The following is a 12,891-nucleotide window of genomic DNA, read 5'->3' on the forward strand; positions in this document are numbered from 1 at the left end:
ATTCTGGGAGAGCTAGTCAGTGAAAAATAATTTATGTCATATTATCAATTGTTTTTGTAATATTGTGATTTTCCTGACATTGCTCTAATAATCCTTCTGAAATGATTTAGACAGTTTTACAAATACTTTCCAAGTGATGTTTTTACATTATTATGCAGCTTTTTTCATATAACGCGAACGTGTTGTGGCGCTTTGCATTGGCATCGGTTTTGTCACACAAGGTCACATTCTTTAGGCATGGGGAGATTAAGTGATTTGCCCGGAATTACAGGATGTTGAGCCAACGCCAAGATTCGAACTTGGTTCCCCAGCTCCAAAGTCGGCATCTCTGATTATTAGGTCACACCCTTTTGTCATTTTATTACTTGTCTGCTGTTTTGGATTCTTGTTACAGAAAAAAAATTATCTCACAGTTTTTCCCAATATTTCTACGCACTAAACTTAAAAATACAGGGCGGCAACTTACAAAATACAAGGACATAGAAGCACTAGCCGGGGAAGGCGTAGCCGGACCCTATGGAGGCCCGGGACAACGGAAAGCCCACCGCCGCCCGGGCGAGAGCCCGCGAAAGGGGGGCAACCAGGATTGGTCGCCCCAGGGCAGTAGACGGCCCACCCAATCAGGTGGAGCGATAGGAAGCCGCAAAGGGGTTTAAGAAGGGGGCGAAAGGCCGCCCTAGGCACATACGCCCCCCTCGCTGTAAGAAAAGAAACGTGAATCCCACCCACCCACTCCAGATGAAAAGCGGGTGTTGCAGCCACAGGGATAGAGGTGAGGCGTAGAAAACCCTAGAATGATAGAAAAAGGAAATACATTGCTAGAGGTAGATGGAAGGCTCACACAGTGTCCTTGGGATGCCTCACAGCAGGGGCACTGAGGGAGCCAGTGGTGGCAATCAGCCACAGACTGAGTAGATGTGATGCCTCCGCTGGGCCCTTGGGATGGCTCACAGCAGGGGTACCAGAAGGAGCGAGATGTCAGAACTCAGCATCAGCCTGAATAGATGAAGTGCTTACACAGGGACCTTGGGATGCTACACGGCAGGGACCCGGAAGAGCGAGGAGGGGCCAAGAAGGGGGTCAAAGGCGAGCGAGACGGCACTTGCAGCCCGGGCTGGTCCTGACGGACACCCACCAAATCGATAGCAAGTTGAAGCCTAACACCACGGAACAATGGCCCAGGTTGTTTGGCCCCTCCCCAGACATTGGCCTGGCTGAAAGGCAGACAATAAGCAAGAATGGACTAAAGGGACTATAAATGCAAAGACAATATAGGTGTCAACAGAATGTATGCATGAGCATGAAATTAGCAATATGTATAAATGTTATGTTATAATAAACTGCAACCTTTTCAAGGAACCAAGCATGTGGTCACTGGGGTGTGTCAGAGGTTAAGAGGGACGCAGTTGGAAACTTGGAAGGGTGAGGGAGGTGACTCGCCGCCTGGGAGGAGTTTGTAAACTTTAAGGCACGGTCCTTCCAATGAGCGACCTGCACCCATTCCCTTCACTATGTAAAATGCACCGGTGCCCTCTAGGGTCCACACCACATTTAAATAACCACAATACAATACGGCAGCTGGTAATCATAGAAAGAGGGAGTAACTTCTCCACATGCACAATCGTTGTAAAGCACAGATGAGTCACTCTAACTGTGGCCTATAAAACAAACAGTTGAACAATGATTAATCACACCCTTTCAAGAAGCGAGCAACGTAAGCACTGCGTTCGTGCAGATTATGGGGACTATCTGAGGGCGAGAGTGCAAAGTACACCGCAGACAGTGCAAGGGCAGGAGTTACAAGTGATGTCAATTTCGAGATATTGATCGAAGAATAAAGATGCATTCTGCACGTCCCGTGGGCACTTCATGCCCTGCCCACTCATTAAACAAAGTAAACGACTTGCTAAACAGCCACTCCCTACATCGCATGCCGCAAACTAATTTAGCTACTGTACAACCGCAGACCCGTAAAATATATGCGCATTAATGTTCCACTGCAGTCATGCATCGTACATCAGTGGCGACGTGGCAATTGCGCCCTCGGCCCTAGTGCATGGAAGGTAAATAAGCCGAAGTATTTGGGCCCCTGACACCCCTAGTTCCCGGTGCCACTGCGCTTGTTGCACTGTTATTAGTTACACCCTTGTCATATACATCATGGTGACCCAATTCATGTGGTCGAATGCTAGTGTAGTAAGCTCTCCGTTAGCAATTCACGGGACACTTTGCATAGGGTGACCAGAATTTTAAAGCCAAAAACCGTACATTTCACTAAAATAGAAGGACTGCAGTTTTATTTCAAGCGAGTGCACATAATAACAGCGCTCCTCAGCAGAGAATTACAAAACAGGCAGCTAGAACAAAAATAAAATGCAATTTTTTTAACCAGAAGCTTGCCTGTTAATTAGATTGCTTTCTTGAAACAACTACTAACTATCCCTGCTCTGTAACACATAAAAAAGCACATCCCACAGTCAGGGTCGGACTAGCTACCTGGCTTTTTGGTGTGCTGCTGAGCTGGGGGATGATTTCGTTGATGGGGACCTGCGTGTGCTGAACAAAATTCGTTTTGCTTTGTTCATTTCAAAACACACGCAGGTCCCCATCAACGAAATCAGCCCCCACCGCAGTGATTAGCCCCCAGCTCGGCAGCACACCAAAACGCCTGGTAGCCGGTCCAGCCCTGCCCACAGTTTTCAGTCGCTCCTCTCTAAAACCCGGGACAGGAGCTAAGGGGCATATTATCAAGGGATTTATCTCCTTTTTTTGGCTTTAAAAGCCAAGAAAGCGGAGATAAAATTATCTCCCTATCAGCAACAGGGTGCTAACACGCAAATTTGCATGTTAGCACCCTTTTTCTCTACGCTTCCCCTTGCATCTCTAATGAGATGCAAAGGGGGCGTTCCAGAGAAAAATAATAGGAAAAATGTTGTTAAGCGACATTTCTCCTATTATCAAGGATTTCGCTAACCCTGTTAGTGATAAAAAAAAGCAGCGCTAACCGCGGTTAGCTCTGCTTTTTTTACACCTGGTATTTTCCTGACTTAGCTATGATATCCTATGGAAGGTTGATATCATGGCTAAGTTTGTGAGCCCCTATCATCAAGCTAACGCCAAACTTCGAAAGATTATCGTTGGTTTTCCAGCGATAATCTCTAATTTGGCCGTTAGCGCGAGGATTTTATCACTTCTGAGATAAACCTTGCTAATAGCAAGTTATCTCTGCGATAATTTCCGGCGATGCTTAGCGTTAAAAACTTTGTTGCTAAGCATCGTTAGCAATAAATATCGCTAATCGTTGGTAATATGCCCCTAAATTTCCTGAAATTTGCCCGACAGCAGGTGAAAAACAGGGACCGTCTGGGCTAATCCGGGACGCCTGGTCACCTGTGTGTTTGGGGACACATTGCACTTGGAGCAGGCGCGCAACACCCATTGGGCTCACGGGGCTTCAGACCCCCACCACCGTCGTGTGTGTCAGCCCGGGCTGACACAGCTTTGCGGGCTGGCGACGATCTAATTGCAGCCGCACCAAGTACTTAACAGGTCTTTAAAAGACCATTTACTTGTAAATTAGGCTTTTGTTGTGTTTTAACCCCTTCTTTCAGTCACTCTGTATATGGTTCGAAGAATTAGCCCCCCCCCCCGAAATATTTTTTAGCCAGACCCGAAATTTGGCGCTAGTTGCCCACCTGACTTCGAGTCACTTTGCTTGGTGGAGATAGCGGGAGATTTTGGTTGGAAAGTGGAAAAGACTAATACTCCTGTAGAGCATTTTTGGGGTTGCATTCTAAACCCCCCTTCTCAAAATCACGCTATCTTTAAAACATGTGCCTCAGCTGGAGATTGAGTTTATATAGTGTGAATAATATTGATACTATATTTAAGTACTAATCCTTTTACCACCTCCTGAAGTAAGCCTTGACAGCCCTTAATACAACTTCTGAGAAAAAAGTTTTAAAACTGGCAGGCACCTCTATTACAGCTTGTAGATGGCTTTTGAGAGGGCTAAAAGTGACGTAGTACCACAATGTGAGACAACTGGTTTCCTGCAGAACCTCTGTGAGGGCATGGTTACAGTTTTTTTCTGTAATATAAGCAAAACAGCATTTTGCCATTAGACCACTCCTGTCGCCTAATAAAAAAGCGAATTTTGAGGTTGTCCGTGAAATCCAGCATTAAATATTGGTGTCACGCATGCCTTGTATTATTGAAGAGTCAGCCTAGTAGGTGATAGTGCCAAGCAAACCAGCAGCACACTGATCAAGTGTATTATTGAAAGGAAGATTGTGCCAGACTAACGGCAAAGCAATGCTGGAAGGGGCGTCGAAGTGTGCCTTAGGCCCGAATGCAGGTAAAGGAAATGACTTTCATACAATCTCTAGTTGGGTAGCATAAAACAACTGGGATGCAGCGGCCACTGTCACCTATAGGCCCCGGTGCTACTGCTCCTGCTGCACCATTGATTATAATGCACCTGATCCTGGATGGAATTGATATTGCCTTAGCTTAGACAGAGACCGCCCACAAATGATGCTTGCAAAGAAAAGACAAGTGTTCTTAAGTACATGCATGGCCCTCTGTGTCCACTTCTTCCTGTTTTGAGTTTGTCTCCAAGGACATCTTTAAATTATTATACTCTCTTTGGTCAGCCTCAACTCAGTAGGGACCTGTTTCCTAAGATCTAAACACCATACCAAAGGCTTCCTCCAACAGAAATCTCGCATTTTATGGCCACCTTTGTTATGGTTGTAAACGTGGGCCCTTGCTTCGCCCTCTGTACTGTCAACAGCAGTAAATATGTGAACATATTTCAAGGCGCCAGCTGTTGTAAACTATGAAAGCCTCTCTCTTAACAGGTACTCCCACCCATGCACAAGGCCAAAGTTCTTTGCATGGTCTATAAAGCTTTGTGTAGGCAGTCCATGTACGACAATTATGGGTAGGCATGTATAGCAGCTTGTACTTTGGTACTCCTGGAACTGCTGCTGCAACCCCTGGTCGCACCCATCATGAAAGCAGTGATAGGAACAGGAAGCAAATAATAATCTGAGGCCCCTGTTGTCTTTCTGCAGTTTCTACACCTTGCCCCTCTACCATAGTCTTAGCAGTAAATAGGAGACTGTTGAAGGGATAAGTGTAGGACAAGAGGTCATTCCTGAATCTTCGAGAAGTTTTCAAAACTAGCTTGCCACTCACTTCAGTTGCTGTCTGGAAAGTTTCGGGGTGATTCATCAAGTGGCGGGCAAGAAAAAGGGGGGCCCAAAATGGTTTTTGCCCATGCAATTTACCATAGGGATTTCAGACAGGACAAAAGCCGGTAATGCTGAATGGAATTACACCAAATTACTCGCACCCTCGCCATGCACTGCTGATGACTCCACGTTACATCAATCATGACAATTATTATGACATCATTGATAGTATCACTGCAACATTTGCAATAAAAATATTGATGAGAATACTGTGCATTGCAGGGGCGCGAGAAATAGTTACTTTTGGGCACACGTTATAGTTTCTTGAGATACGTATAACTATAACTGCTGAATTTCTATGTTTTTGTGTGTGTGAAATCTGAACCTAACACTATAACGTCGCTGTAACCTTTGTGTTTTTTCAGTGAGTACAGAGATATATATACGTTATGTGACGAAGACTCTAAGGAGTCATAACACCTGTTTGTTTGCTGAGCAAATAATTAATTAATACCGCAATCCATCAACATTGTTGGAGTGGCAGTTGGGGATGAATTGTGTGATATATATATAGCCCATTTAGAAGGAATTGCGCAAACAAACGAACACCACAGTGTCCCAGACAAAAACCCATAAACACAGCCATGTTCTGTGAGTCAACCAGACATGAGGACGCGAAGGGCATGTTTAAAAAATCGGAAACGGCCGGAATCCAAACCAGCGCCCCCGACCCTAAGCAACCGAAAAGCAAGTTCAATGAAAGCGTTACAAAGTTGGAGCGTCTATATGAGCGAGAGGTGAGGAAGTGGTGGGAAGCCACCAGCCTGCAGGGGTACATTGAAGTCGACAGGGTTCCAAGAGGGCTAAGGGTCTATACTGTCCCTTCGTACGAGAACCCAGACCCCCAACTTTTAATGGACTGGGCAGAGCACACGGCCCATTATTGCAAGGGGACATTGGGGCTGCTAGTTAAGTACGCGTGGAGTGATCGCGAAAAAACACTAGCAGAAATTAAACAGCTGGAGGAGGACCTAAACAAAGAAGAAGATAGCAAAAAAGTAGCTGATGCAATGGATCTGATGAAACCTAGATTACTGAGATATGAACAAAAAATAAAATTGCGTAAACAAGAAAAGTTCCAACGTGATGAACGAGATTATCAACAAGGTAGAGTGCTAACCTATGCCAAAAAATTTGACGTTTCACGTAAGGAGTTAAGCTCGAAGACAGCAGTACCAGTACAGACAGTGGAGACCTCAGAGTCTGATTTAACTGGCAATGAATCGAGTGATGATGTGGCGCCACAAACTGCAATGGGTGCAGGCAAGCAAACCCCTTTTCAAACGGAATTTCAAGTCATCAAACACTGCTGGCTACGGGGTGGAAAGAACAAGCCACCGGAAACAAACGCAAATGTAAACGCAGGAGGACAAGAAGATCAGGCGGCGGGGGGAAAACCAAAAAAGCCAACTTGGACAAACCGCAGACGCAACAACAGGAGATAGATGGATCAACGAATTTAACAGTGGTCAATCTGACAACGAGACCACTAAGTGACTCTGAACACAAAGTGCTAAGCCTGGATCTTACATTCTGCCCGGATTCACATCTTGAGTATACGCAAACCAGAATTGACATTTTCAGTTTCGTCAGGAAGCTGAAATTGCATAAATATTTCAAAACTAGGACTCATCTAAAGACAAACAAGCAGCCAACAGCAAGACTAACAGCAACAGACAGTCTTGCGGTTAATGATCTTCCAGCAATTGAGATATGTGAGGATCTAAGAAATGAGACGACGCTGGAGGGTGTAGCAAGCCAAGACATAGTGCAACGTGCAATTAATGTGGGAATTGAGCAGGACAGACAAGAAAGTCCATACAAACCATGTTCAACTTTTATCCCACAAATGCCGTTTGATGCCCTGGACACTTTTTCGGAAGCCATGATCAAAGATCTTTTAGAATTCCGGAAAAAGCAAAATACAAACAAGGGTGGGTTTAATCTATCGAAAGAAGAAAAACAAGCACTGCATGACTTGGCCGCTGACAATACCATTATCATTAAACCTTCGGACAAGGGGGGTAATGTGGTAGTGCAATCAAGGGAAAAATATCACTGTGAGGCTATGAGACAATTATCAGATGGGGAATGTTATCAAAAAAACACTTTCAAAAAATACCAACAGAGCATTCAGGCGTATGATGATCTTATCATCAAATGGTATAATAGAAATATGCTTGGAAGTGAAGAGTACCACTACCTGCGCAGCTCTAGCCCCATATGTCCAACCTTCTACCACATACCAAAACTGCATAAGGACAATCTGCACCCCCCAGGAAGACCTATAGTTTCCTCAGTTCAAGGATTGACGGAACATGTTTCGAGATTTCTTGATTTCTTTTTGGCAGGCTTGGTGACAAAGCTATCTTCTTATGTGAAGGACAACAAAGACTTTTTAACTAAAATCCAAAATGTATCTTGGCAATCGGATTATCTGTTAATTGTCCATGACATAACAAGCCTTTACACTTGTATCGAACATTCTAAAGGAATAGAAGCAGTTACAGCATATTTGAAAAAAAGAGAGCTGAGATATGCGCAACATAACTGTATGCTTATAGAGCTTTTACAATTCTGCTTGTGTAACAATATTTTCCTTTTTGAAGAAGAATACTATCAACAGGTGTCTGGCACGGCGATGGGCACCTGCTTCGCTCCCAGCTATGCGAATTTATTCGTAGGCTGGTGGGAGGAGCAGGTGTCCAGAACCCACAGGGACAACACATGCAGCGGTACTGTGATAAAATGGCATCGATATATCGATGACTTATTTGTCATTTGGCAGGGCACAGAAGAAAGTGCACGTCACTACATCGCATACCTGAACGATAACGATCAAAATCTGCACTTTACTGGAACAATTAGTTCTACTACGGTAGACTACTTGGACCTAAGAGTGCAGATTGTTGAGGGGAAGATCGAAACTCTGTTATATCGTAAACCAACTGCAGGCAATTCCATTCTGTACGCTACAAGCAGTCACCCCCCCAAACTAGTGCAGAGTATCCCTTATGGGGAACTGCTAAGGCTCAGGAGAAACTGTACACGCGAGTGTGACTTCGATACAGCTGCCACAGACAGTCTAGCCAGATTTGCAATCAGAGGTTACAATCCCGTTACTCTCAATAGAACACTCTGCAAAGTGAAAGCCTTGACCAGGGAAAGTCTATTAGAGAACAGTAGGGGTAAAAGAAAAGAGGGAGGTAAATTTCGTCTAAAAAACCCCTATTCATCAGAAGCTAACCACCTGAAACAAATGCTGAAAAAAACTGGCATATCTTAAGAGCAGATAACATCATAGGTGAGGACATTCCCATTCATCCATTGGTCACATTTAAAAAGGCTAGATCTATTCGTGACCAATTGGTACGGAGCCATCTGGAAAAACTACCTCCAAAGTCCAACAGTCTGAGAAGCATGAAAGGCTTCTTCCCCTGTCATAAACGTAAAGCGTGTTGTAACAGCAAAAGGGCGCTTACATATACAATTCGAGACACTGGCATGGTCAAAAAAATTAACAAGTTTATCACTTGTAGTACCCCATACGTGGTATATTGTCTTGTCTGCCCCTGCGGGCTGCAATATATTGGCAGCACTGTGCATCCTTTTAAAATCAGAATTTTAGAACACATGAGGGCGATAGACAAAGTTGACCAAGCTTATCCAGTCGCGAGACATTTTGCGGTGAAATATCAAAGTGACCGTAATAAACTACTGTGTTATGGGCTGGATTCAGTACCTGAAAGTGTCAGAGGTGGGGACAGATTGAAAAAACTCCGTAGGCTCGAATCAAGATATATTATCGACCTGCATACAAAAACACCATGGGGTTTGAATTATGGTGAGGAACTGATGGTTCATATCGGTACATGAGTCAATATCTATATGTTTTGCAGTGATGAAGTTTCTATTTAGATGACATAGACTGTACATATGTATATAGACACTACATTAGCACACACAGCATCTGATTGAGGGATCGCATCTAGTATGTGATAATATCCTTACATTTGAGGGGATGACTAATGTATAGACATTTGTCTATGAGTGTATATAGCTGTAAATATTCATACACACATTGGTAAGGTGTGCCTATGTAAAAGTGTGCACATGGATGTAGATACGTATATGTACAAACATGATGTAGGATTGTTCGAATGAGTGAATACCTTGATTGAACTTAACTAGCGTTATGAATTTTGATATGAGAAAATTTGGATTTAGTGTAATACCAGTTTGTTGAACAATTAAATTATAAATTGGTAGAAATGATTTGGTGAGCCCGTAGAGATGACTATAATTATGATGATGGACTTTCATGTCTAGTAATTAACTATATATGGTATCTATTTAAATGAAAATAAGAATGAAAACATTGATAAAATTTACGAATGGTTGATTCCAATAACAGACCTGAATATGATCTAAGGGAGGACAAGAGCCGATCCACGGCGGAATTCTTTGGTTGTACAAGTAATTTCGTGCAAATACAATATATGTATGTTGTTATGTATATAATATATGTACATAGCACTATTCACGGTTACCTGTACTAGGAGTGAGTTACATGCGAGTATAATCACAACATGTATTTAACAGGATCTGTCTGTGTAATCATTACACCACTCCAATATGGCGCTATGTATAAACTGACTAGCGTGTAGTCCTTCCTTGATCACGGTGAATGTTTGTTTAAAATCATGACGGTGTTTGGTGGTCACCGACATCGAAAAAGGCTGAGTGCCGAAACGCGAGGGCGTCTGTCTGTCTGTTAAATAAAGCAACCTTCTAAAAACGGCAAACCCGTGAGTGTGGGTAATTCTTTGGAATTCTTTGGAAATTCATCGAGAATTGGAGCATAATATATATATATATATATATATATATATATATATATATATTTCAAGAAGAAACTTGCTCCCAAGGTGAAGCGCCAAACACGGAGTAAAGTTTAAACCTTTTATTTGTTCAAAAGGGCAACAGCAGAGGCACAGCGCACTGAATTGCATCAGTCTCTTCCAGCCTTACGCCATACACGTTTCCGGAGACATTCTCCCTTCCTCAATGGCAGGCAAGCAGGAAAGAAAGCGAAAGAAGGGGGTTCCCCAATGGGCTTCTTGTTGGATGTAGGCGGGACGTGGGGGGAGAAAAACTGAACAGAGAACAAAGAACGTACCCCGCCAATTATTAATGTGGTCCCGAGTCCGGGATCCCAATATATGAGGGGTGATAAGCCTAGGAGTTGGCACTGCACATTACAAGGTTAACACCATTCAAATACTTGCAAGAGAAGGTTTTTAGCAAATATATAGGTATTTTTATTTTAGTGTAGAAAGCTTTTATATACATCTATAACACATGATTATCTTACAAATATTGCACAATATACATAGTCAATTTAGAGAAAGGTAAAAATGACAAAATTGCATTCTTATTAGGAACCTACCCAGTAACACTTCATACTTCAATCATACTTTCATTCTTTCAGTTTTTCAAAACCTAATCCTACCTAAAGTTCAGACATTCCGCTCACATTCTTCAATTCATACAAATCATTCTGTTGTATGCCACACAGAGATGGTAGATATGTGGTATAGAGCAGAGTATTGTTCCAGAAAATTAATCTTGTTAGTTGATACTACATAGTATGCCGTATTTCTGGAACCACAAGCCGACGCGCGTTTCGGTGACAGGCCGGGTGGGCCACACCTTCGTCAGGGCTGGGAGTTGTTGACTGGGAGGAGACAGGATAATAATCTAAGAATAAAATACATTGCTTTAGTATTAATCTATATCACAATTCGGTTTGTCAATGCATGTCTCTTTCTAATACATTTCCTTTATATAAAAAATAGATAAAAGAGAAAACATAATTGTCGTCTTTAATCTGATATTTATATGGTTGCCATTGTGACAGCATGCAGTACCCAACACATCTAGGGCCACTCCCTAATAGTACTAAAGCAATGTATTTTATTCTTAGATTATTATCCTGTCTCCTCCCAGTCAACAACTCCCAGCCCTGACGAAGGTGTGGCCCACCCGGCCTGTCACCGAAACGCGCGTCGGCTTGTGGTTCCAGAAATACGGCATACTATGTAGTATCAACTAACAAGATTAATTTTCTGGAACAATACTCTGCTCTATACCACATATCTACCATCTCTGTGTGGCATACAACAGAACGATTTGTATGAATTGAAGAATGTGAGCGGAATGTCTGAACTTTAGGTAGGATTAGGTTTTGAAAAACTGAAAGAATGAAAGTATGATTGAAGTATGAAGTGTTACTGGGTAGGTTCCTAATAAGAATGCAATTTTGTCATTTTTACCTTTCTCTAAATTGACTATGTATATTGTGCAATATTTGTAAGATAATCATGTGTTATAGATGTATATAAAAGCTTTCTACACTAAAATAAAAATACCTATATATTTGCTAAAAACCTTCTCTTGCAAGTATTTGAATGGTGTTAACCTTGTAATGTGCAGTGCCAACTCCTAGGCTTATCACCCCTCATATATTGGGATCCCGGACTCGGGACCACATTAATAATTGGCGGGGTACGTTCTTTGTTCTCTGTTCAGGCAAGCAGGAAAGAACAGCTGCCTCGTGTCCCACATTCAATTTAAATATTCAAGGTACCGCCCAGCAGGGCATGTAGCATCAAGCATTCTGGTTATTGTAGTTGGGAATTTGCTCGTAGCTGTCACAATGCTTTCCTAGGTGAGTATTTCATGTTACAAAATGCGCCGCTTCTGCTGCTTTTTTCATGCCAGGGTGAACAAGGTGACTTTGTTTCCAAAGGTTGCTCTTGTTCAGTAGAACAACCGGACCTGAACCGTCAGCAGGGGGGCAGCTTTGTGGCCACAGCGGGCCACTAAACATCCAGAAGAAACTTGCTCCCAAGGTGAAGCGCCACACACGGAGTAAAGTTTAAACCTTTTATTTGTTCAAAACGGCAACAGCAGAGGCACAGCGCACTGAATTTCATCAGTCTCTTCCAGCCTTACGCCAGACGCATTTCCGGAGACATTCTCCCTTCCTCAATGGCAGGCAAGCAGGAAAGAACAGCTGCCTCGTATAATATATAATAATGATATAATTAATACCGCAATCCATCAACATTGTTGGAGTGGCAGTTGGGGACGGATTTTGTGTGATATATATATATTCACTGAAAAAACCATAGGTTTCAGCCACGTTATAGTTAAAAATGAGCATTTAAAAAACCTTAGAAATTCACTGAAAAAAACATAGGTTTCAGCCTTTTTATAGTTAAAAATTAGCATTTAAAAAACCTTAGAAATTCACTAAAAAAACATAGGTTTCACACACGTTATAGTTAGGTAATAGCATTTAAAAACCTTAGAAATTCACTGAAAAAACCATAGGTTTCACACATGTTAAAGTTAGCGGGACATTTCACTCATACAAAACCATTGAAAGTCCCCCGTTATAGTTAATTCAGCTAACTATAACTTGCGCGCCCACAATGCACTGCTGATGACGTCACATATTACATCATTCATGACATGGTCAGTGACATCACTCATGACATCACTGATGACATCTCAAATAACATCACTGATGACATCATCCAGTAAATGTGTGTCTTTCTGAAAAATA

The sequence above is a fragment of the Lissotriton helveticus genome, chromosome 9, assembly GCF_964261635.1.
Source record: "Lissotriton helveticus chromosome 9, aLisHel1.1, whole genome shotgun sequence".
In the NCBI taxonomy this organism is placed as follows: Eukaryota; Metazoa; Chordata; class Amphibia; order Caudata; family Salamandridae; genus Lissotriton; species Lissotriton helveticus.